Source organism: Sapajus apella, unplaced genomic scaffold (genome assembly GCF_009761245.1).
Source record: "Sapajus apella isolate SASKATOON/1434 unplaced genomic scaffold, GSC_monkey_1.0 scaffold28, whole genome shotgun sequence".
NCBI lineage: Eukaryota > Metazoa > Chordata > Mammalia > Primates > Cebidae > Sapajus > Sapajus apella.
The window spans coordinates 544424-551843 of record NW_022436968.1 but is presented as its reverse complement, the minus strand read 5'-3'; positions in this window follow the sequence as shown (position 1 = coordinate 551843).

Here is a 7420-nt window from a genome sequence, read left to right as displayed (position 1 = left end):
ACTAACTACTGCCCTGGGTCTTCAATTCTTCACAAGGGATCCTGTGCTTAAAAAAAAGGAAAACGCTTACATTATGCTTTTCTCGTGTTAATGTATTTTATGTCAGTTTCATCCTCAAACCCAGCTCAGACCTTAAGAGGATGATGGAGGTGAAATTTTTGTGCCCCTATACCATGTAATATTTGCAAAATTCTCATAACATTTCTGTCTCTCTTTATAAAGATTAGGAAAATCTGAGGTTGTAAAAGTTAAGAAACAGAAATCTAAATGCCATAACCTAGACCTATCTTTTCCAAAACTAGTATTATGTGCTACATGTAATGGAGCTGCATTTACACAAAAAAATTCAAATTGTCAAATACAACACACACAGTTCAGAGATCTTCCACACTATCGAATTTTGTTAATTTCAAAAAAATAAGCAATAAAGAGGCTCATACACAGCAGATTACATCAGATAGCTCCATAGTTTATAGGACAATTTGCAAGAAGCTATCCACATAAATCCATAAGTTTGTTTACTATAAACAATCTTAGGTAATTAAGTACATCCTGGTAAGGCATTCCACAGATAAGAACTTCCTTCTAGTATAATAAATATCATGCACTTTGCCAGGAGGCCTGTCATTAGCATGTTTTAAAGGGATTAGACCAGGTAACCTGCCTTCTATTTTTCTGAGGGTGACACATTCTCCAATCAAACCCAGAAAAAGAATGGGTTAGAGACCTGCTATGTTAATCATTTAATTCCCTTCCGTAGTTTTAGTTCTTCCAAGTTTTTTTCTCCCCAATTCTATTTATGGTTAAGTAAACTTGGCCACAGAGCTGTGAACTTCTACACAAATGTAAATGTTTCCACACACTGGTGGAAAATTATAGTTTACACAGTGGCTGACATGGCTATTTTATAGCCTAACTATTCATCCTCACCAATTTTTAAAAAAAAATTTTTAGTTTAAGGACATACTAAAAAGAGAGAGAAAGCCATTTCATGATTGTCTTCTCAGAGCAGAGGCAGAAGCTTCAAAACAAGATTTAAGGTAGCCCAAAATTTCACTGTAGCAATGAATCCAAGCAAAGCTATTCACAGCTGGTATTTTTAGTGACCTGGGAAAGGGAGGTGAAGAAAAGACTGCAGAAAGAATATAAATGGAAAAACAGAGATATATTTTAAAAAGCTAAATCACTTTTTTTTAGTGCCACTAGATTCACTCAGATGGAGTCTCCAGACTTATATAAATTACTTTTCCTCTTTGGCCATCATGGAGAGGGTAAGAATCTCCAGAGAGAATTAAGATGCTCTGAACTGAGACTGCATGAAGTCTACAGCTTCATTTCATCCAGCCTTGAGAGTCACTGCTGCTATATTCCAGAAAATTAATTTTCCACCTAGTGATTTTCTTTGGTTTTCCCATAATGGAAATTTAAAAGCCTACAGATCCCAGAATTTAAAGAGCTGTAGGCAGTGTTCAGTCAACTAGTTCTAACATAGCCCAAGATATCCTAAAATTAAGGGCATAAGAATGAGGTTACTTGAAGCTGTGAGGGTGAAGGAACCATTTGAGGAAGAATATATAAAGAGCAGGTCAATGGGCCAAAATAAATCTTGAGTAATACTTTCATTTAGAGGATGAAAAGAGTAAGAAAACATAACATATATTCACCTTTTAAAGTGTGTGTGTGTGTGTGTGTGTGTGTGTGTGTGTGTGTGTGTGTGATCAAAAAAATCACCATAGAAGAGCTGAGATTGTGGAGCAAAAGAAGGTAAACATGTTCAACAATATAATGTTTCAGAAAAATCAAAGCAAATATGGACTAAAGAGAAAAATTTAAATGTGACCATTTGTTCGTTGGTGACAACAGAGAGACTTCATTAGAGTAACAGGAGAGAGAAACCAGTTTCCAGAAGATCAGGAGTGAGTGGATGGTCAGCATTGGCGGCAAAGCATGTCAACTAATCTTTTGACGAATATTGCAGTGAAAGGGCAGAAATCATTTTTAACTTCTCCTTTTGATATTGTATTACCCTTGACATATACTGAAAGTGATATCTAACTTGCAAATCCTATTTTCTCCTTTATAACTATTTATTTAAAACCTTTTTTTTTCTAAAATATATATAGAATTAAAGAAGGGCAACTTTTCAACAAGCTAGAATTAGTCCCATGACTTGCGCTTTTTTCAGCCACATTGGCCTATTTTTAGTTTAATGAAACTAATTCACTTATTGGGGATTCAGAGGGATTTCACAGACCCTTTCACTTAACCATGCTATACCCAATTTTTGAATAAAAGAATTCAGGATCCTGTTACTTTTGAGAAGTATCATTATTTTTTAATTACAAGGGGGAGAAATGTAGTTACTTTAGCTGATAATTTAAAATTCAAATTAACTTCAACTAATTCTTATTTTAATCTTATTCAGAAAATAATTATTTTATCCTGTATGACAAAATCTGGACTAGGAAAGTGACATAGTTTATGATACCCTGGATTTAAACATGGAAACTAAGATAAAAGCAATGAAATGGGAAGACAAGTTTAGAGTCAGTGGAAAGAATAATTGAAAAGCTATGGATTACTGGAGTTGTTATTCAAAACAGACAGGAGCAAAGTCTTAACTAACATTAAGCAGTAGGAAAAGAAGTAATGCTGATAGTCATTATGAGGAGGAAGTGTCAGGGGGTTCAGCAATAGATTAGATAAAAAGACAAAAGAACAGCCATAGGATTATAGGATACACATTAAGGCATCTTGACCCATGAAAAGGACTAACTTTATGACTAATCATAGCACTTCAATCTGATGCTCTAATTAAAATTTTATTCAAAATAAATGATTAGTGAAAAAATAAAACTTTGTAGTTCTACACCAATTCTACTTTTAGAGAGTTTCATGTTCTCACATTTGCTACGTTAGAAAACATTGGATATTACTTTGTGTGTGTGTGTGTGTGTGTGTGTGTGTGTGTGTGTGTGTATGCACAAATATTCATAGCTTATATACATATATATATATATTTAAACATAGAAGCTTTTGAACCTGTATATATATTTCTAACATAGAAATTTTGAACCTACATATATACACTTCAGAGGAGTGTATAATAAATCTCTTTTACTAACAACAGTTCTTGTGCTTGGTGAGCATAGAAAACTTTATGTTTTTCTTAAGTTTCAAACACCATTAACTGATCACAAATAAAGAATGATGCTAGTTAAAGAAGTCTGCATGATTTCTATAACTGACAATATTATAGTCTGAATACCTTCCCCAACACACAAATTTAGAACTTATGTACTGACATGGTGGCACTGCAAGATAGAAGGAATCTGGGTCCCTAAGTCACCATGTGAAGAATAGCTCCCACCCTGATCCATATGGGACTGAGCACAAATAATAAATTAGCATTTGTTGCACTAAGTTTATGAGCATTTTGGATTTGTACTATAATAAAGCCTAATCCAATCGAACTAAATAAAAATAGACAGTGCTCTAGATAAGTGAAAAAAAAAATCTACCCTGAAAATTCCCAGCCACAAAACTGTGCTAAAAGGGCTTAGGATTCAAACTTATGTTACCAACATTGTTCAGAAAACCCCTAGCTAAGAAATTAAGTTTTCCCTAGTTGAGAGCACTCCTTAAATATATCATCAAAATAGGACAAACAAGGTAACTACTGACAAAAAAATAAAAAACCTGCAAACATTGTTCCTAAGTCAAAACTATTACAACTACAACATATGAAGAAACAAGCAATTATGAACAAAACAGATAATAAAAAGGAAATAATATTCCCAATGACTTCATTTGGGACCAAAGTCAATACACTGGGATTTTAATGCTTGCAATGAAGAAAATGCAGATGTGATGGTTAATTTCAGTTATGAATTGGACCAAATTAAGAGATACCCAGATAGTTGGTAAAGCATTATCTCAGGATATATCTGTGAGGGTGTTTCCAGAATAATTTGCATTTCAATCAGTGGACTGAATAAGAAAGATCTGCTGAAAATCAATGTGAGTAGACACCATGCGTTTGACTGAGGGCCTACGTAGAACAAAAAGGCAGAGGAGAGGCAAATTCACTGTCTTCTCACTTTGTCTCTCTACCTCCTGAAGCTGAGAAATCCTACTTCTTTATCCTTGGACATCAGAACTCCAGAATCACTGGCCTTTGGACTCCAGGACCTGCCAGGAGCTCCCTGTGTTATCAGTTTCTCAGCCTCAAACTGAGAGTTACACCATCAGGTTCCCTGGTTCTGAGGCTTTCAAACATGGACTGAGCCTTGCTACCAGCTTCTCAGGTTCTCCAGCTTGCAGATAGCCTGTGGAAATACTTCTCAGCCTCCATAATCATGTGAGTCAATTCCCCTAATAAATCCTCTCTTGTCTGTCTATCTATCTATCCATGCATCTCTCTGTCTCCTATTGGCTCTGTTTCTCTGGAGAATTCTAATGCATCAGAATATAACATACGTTATATTTTAAGTCATGTTTAAGTCATGTTTTAAGTTTTTGAAAGAATAAAAGGTTTAATAAAAAAATTCATAAAACTTGAACAGCCTGAAACAAGTGGACAGATTTTTAAGTGAAACAAATGATATAAAATTTTAAATAGAAATCATCAATAATATGTGAAAAGACAAGTTAAAAGATATCTGGAAAGATTATTCATAAACAGAAAAATAGAGTTGAATAAATTAGGAAGACAGAGAATGAAAAAGGAATAAAGGAGAGATAAAGAGACACAAAGGACAGATTAATGTACACATTTTTCATTGGAATTCCAGAAGATAGTGGACAGATGAGAAATAAGCAAGTTTAAAAGAAATGATGAATAAATTTTTCCTGAATTGACAATGAGCATAAATTCTCAAACAGCTCCCAAACAGAAAACCACATTTGAAAGAAATCATAGTGAAAATATAGAGTGCCAAAGACAAAAAGATAATAAAGCAGCCAGAGAGAAGGGACAGATGACATGCAAAGGAATGACAATTAGGCTGACTCCCTTCAGTTAAGTACCAATAATAATATTCTATGAATAATCCCGTGCAAACATGGATGAAATGCAAGAATTGTTAAGACTAAAAAATTTATTCAATTCACTACATTAACAAACTTTTAAAAATATTGGATTATTTTACAGGTGCATGTTAAAATGGGACACCCGTTTTGCAGAAGCCACAAAGGACAAGAACGTAAGAGTATGTCCCATATAATTGCACATTATATCTAATTCACTTGTGCAGAATTTGCAGGGGAAAAAAATGGTAGAAAACTAAAATTTGCATAAGAATTGGTACAAAACCTACTAGGAGAACCTTAGCTATAAGCTACTATAAGGATACACAAAAGGTAGCTAAAGAGCTAAAGAACAGCTGGTTGAAAAGATTCAGAGATTTCTTTACAGAAAGTTATTGGAGTACTGTGCACTTCTTCCTGACAACTGCTAGGGAAAGCAGAGAGAGGGTGTTTCAAGTCAAGAGAGATTAAATTCAAGGGGAGTTTGGAACACACAGAGAATGAGTTTCTTAAACATACCTGGAAAACATGAACATGAGAAGTTTTAGCTATAGACCCAAGGCAACAGAGCACAGATAGGCTGGGATGAATTAAAAGTGGAACTGGAATGAAATTGTCATAAGTGAAACTCTCACCAAACAGAGACATAGACTCCTGAAAACAAGAACTGAGAGTCAGAGTCATAAATGTCAAATTGAAGGTGATATAGCCTATAACACAGGAACTGGAGTTGATGTCCCAACATGGAAAACTTCTGGATATCCCAGAAATAATCTGCAGGGAAAAAAGGCAGGCTTGAGTGTCTGTCAAGCCCAGAAATTTCTAACACGAGAGCAAGAGAATACTAGCTATTTAAACCTGTTCTCTTTTTCGCCTATATCCCTTTCTTCTAGACCTGACTTTGGAGGGTTCAAAACAGCTAGTGAGCAGCGACGGAGGCAGAGTTCCAAGGAACAAAGCTGACCATGCTCCTTGTCCTACTTTAAGCTTCTGTTCCCAAAACAAAATCAAATGGGAGACAACTCTGGGAATTGGGAAGAAAAAAAAAAAAAAAAACCGGGTTGGAAAAGTTCAAACATCAGATTCCACACACATAAACGGTTTAACTACTAAAATGAGACAGAAGCTAGGCTCAGAAGAGACTGAAGGCGTCTCCTTTAATCCCCCACTTTTTACTTCAATTTTTTAAAGCTAGTAGTACCAGAAAATGCTTGTCTCTATTATATTTCATCCAAGATCAGGAAAAGAACTAGGGCATTTAAGCAGGTATGAAGTCAAAGGGGAGAGATGAGATTCAAGTTGTGTGGTTTTTGTTTTTGTTTTTGTTTTTGTTTTTTTGGAGACAGAGTCTCTGTCACCCAGGCTGGAGTGCAGTGGCACAATCTTGACTCACTGCAAACTCCGCCTGCTGGGTTCAAGGGATTCTCCTGCCTCAGCCTCCTGAGTAGCTGGGACTATAGGCACAGGCTGCCACACCCGGCTAGTTTTCTGTATTTTAGTAGTGACAGGGTTTCACCGTGTTGCCCGGGCCGATCTCGAACTCCTGAGCTCAGGCAATCTGCCCACCTCGGCCTCCCAAAGTGCTGGGATTACAGGTGTAAGCCCAAATTGCTTTTATCACAAGATATCTAGTCCTGCTTCTTCTATGGTTATAATGTCCATGTATATAGACAAAGCATTCTATAAAATTGGATATGCATTCATGTCACATAAATAAATCTTTCAGTAAACTATGAATAGAAGGATATTTTCTTCCCTGAAAAAGCATATCTACCAATTACACAAGGGAAAACTCATACTGAATGTTAACCGCCATCATTGATTATTCAATATGGTACAGGAGGTGTTCCTAGTTCACTGAGTTAAAAAAAATAGTAAAATACTTTATAATTACAGTCATGCACCAGATAACAATGTTTTAATAAAAAACAAATCATATATACCACAATGGTCCCATAAGATTATAATGAGCTGAAAAATTCCTATCACTTACTAATGCTGTAGGCATTGTAATGTCATGGTGTAATGCACTACTCATGTGTCTATGGGAACACTGATGTAAACATATCTAATGCACTGCCAGGCTTATGTCTGTAATCCCAGAACTTTCAGAGGCCGAAGCGGGCGGATCACGAGGTCAGGAGACCAGTGGTTCACAAGGTCAGATGGTCCCATCCTGGCCAACACGGTGAAACCCCATCTCTACTAAAAATACAAAAATTATGTGGGTGTGGTGGCACATGCCTATAATCCCAGCTACTTGGGAGGCTGAGGCAGGAGAATTGCTTGAACCAGGGAGTCAGAGGTTGCAGTGCCGAGATCGTACCACTGCACTCCAGCCTGGGTGACAGAGCAAGACTCCATCTTGAAAAGAAGTATAGCACATAAAATT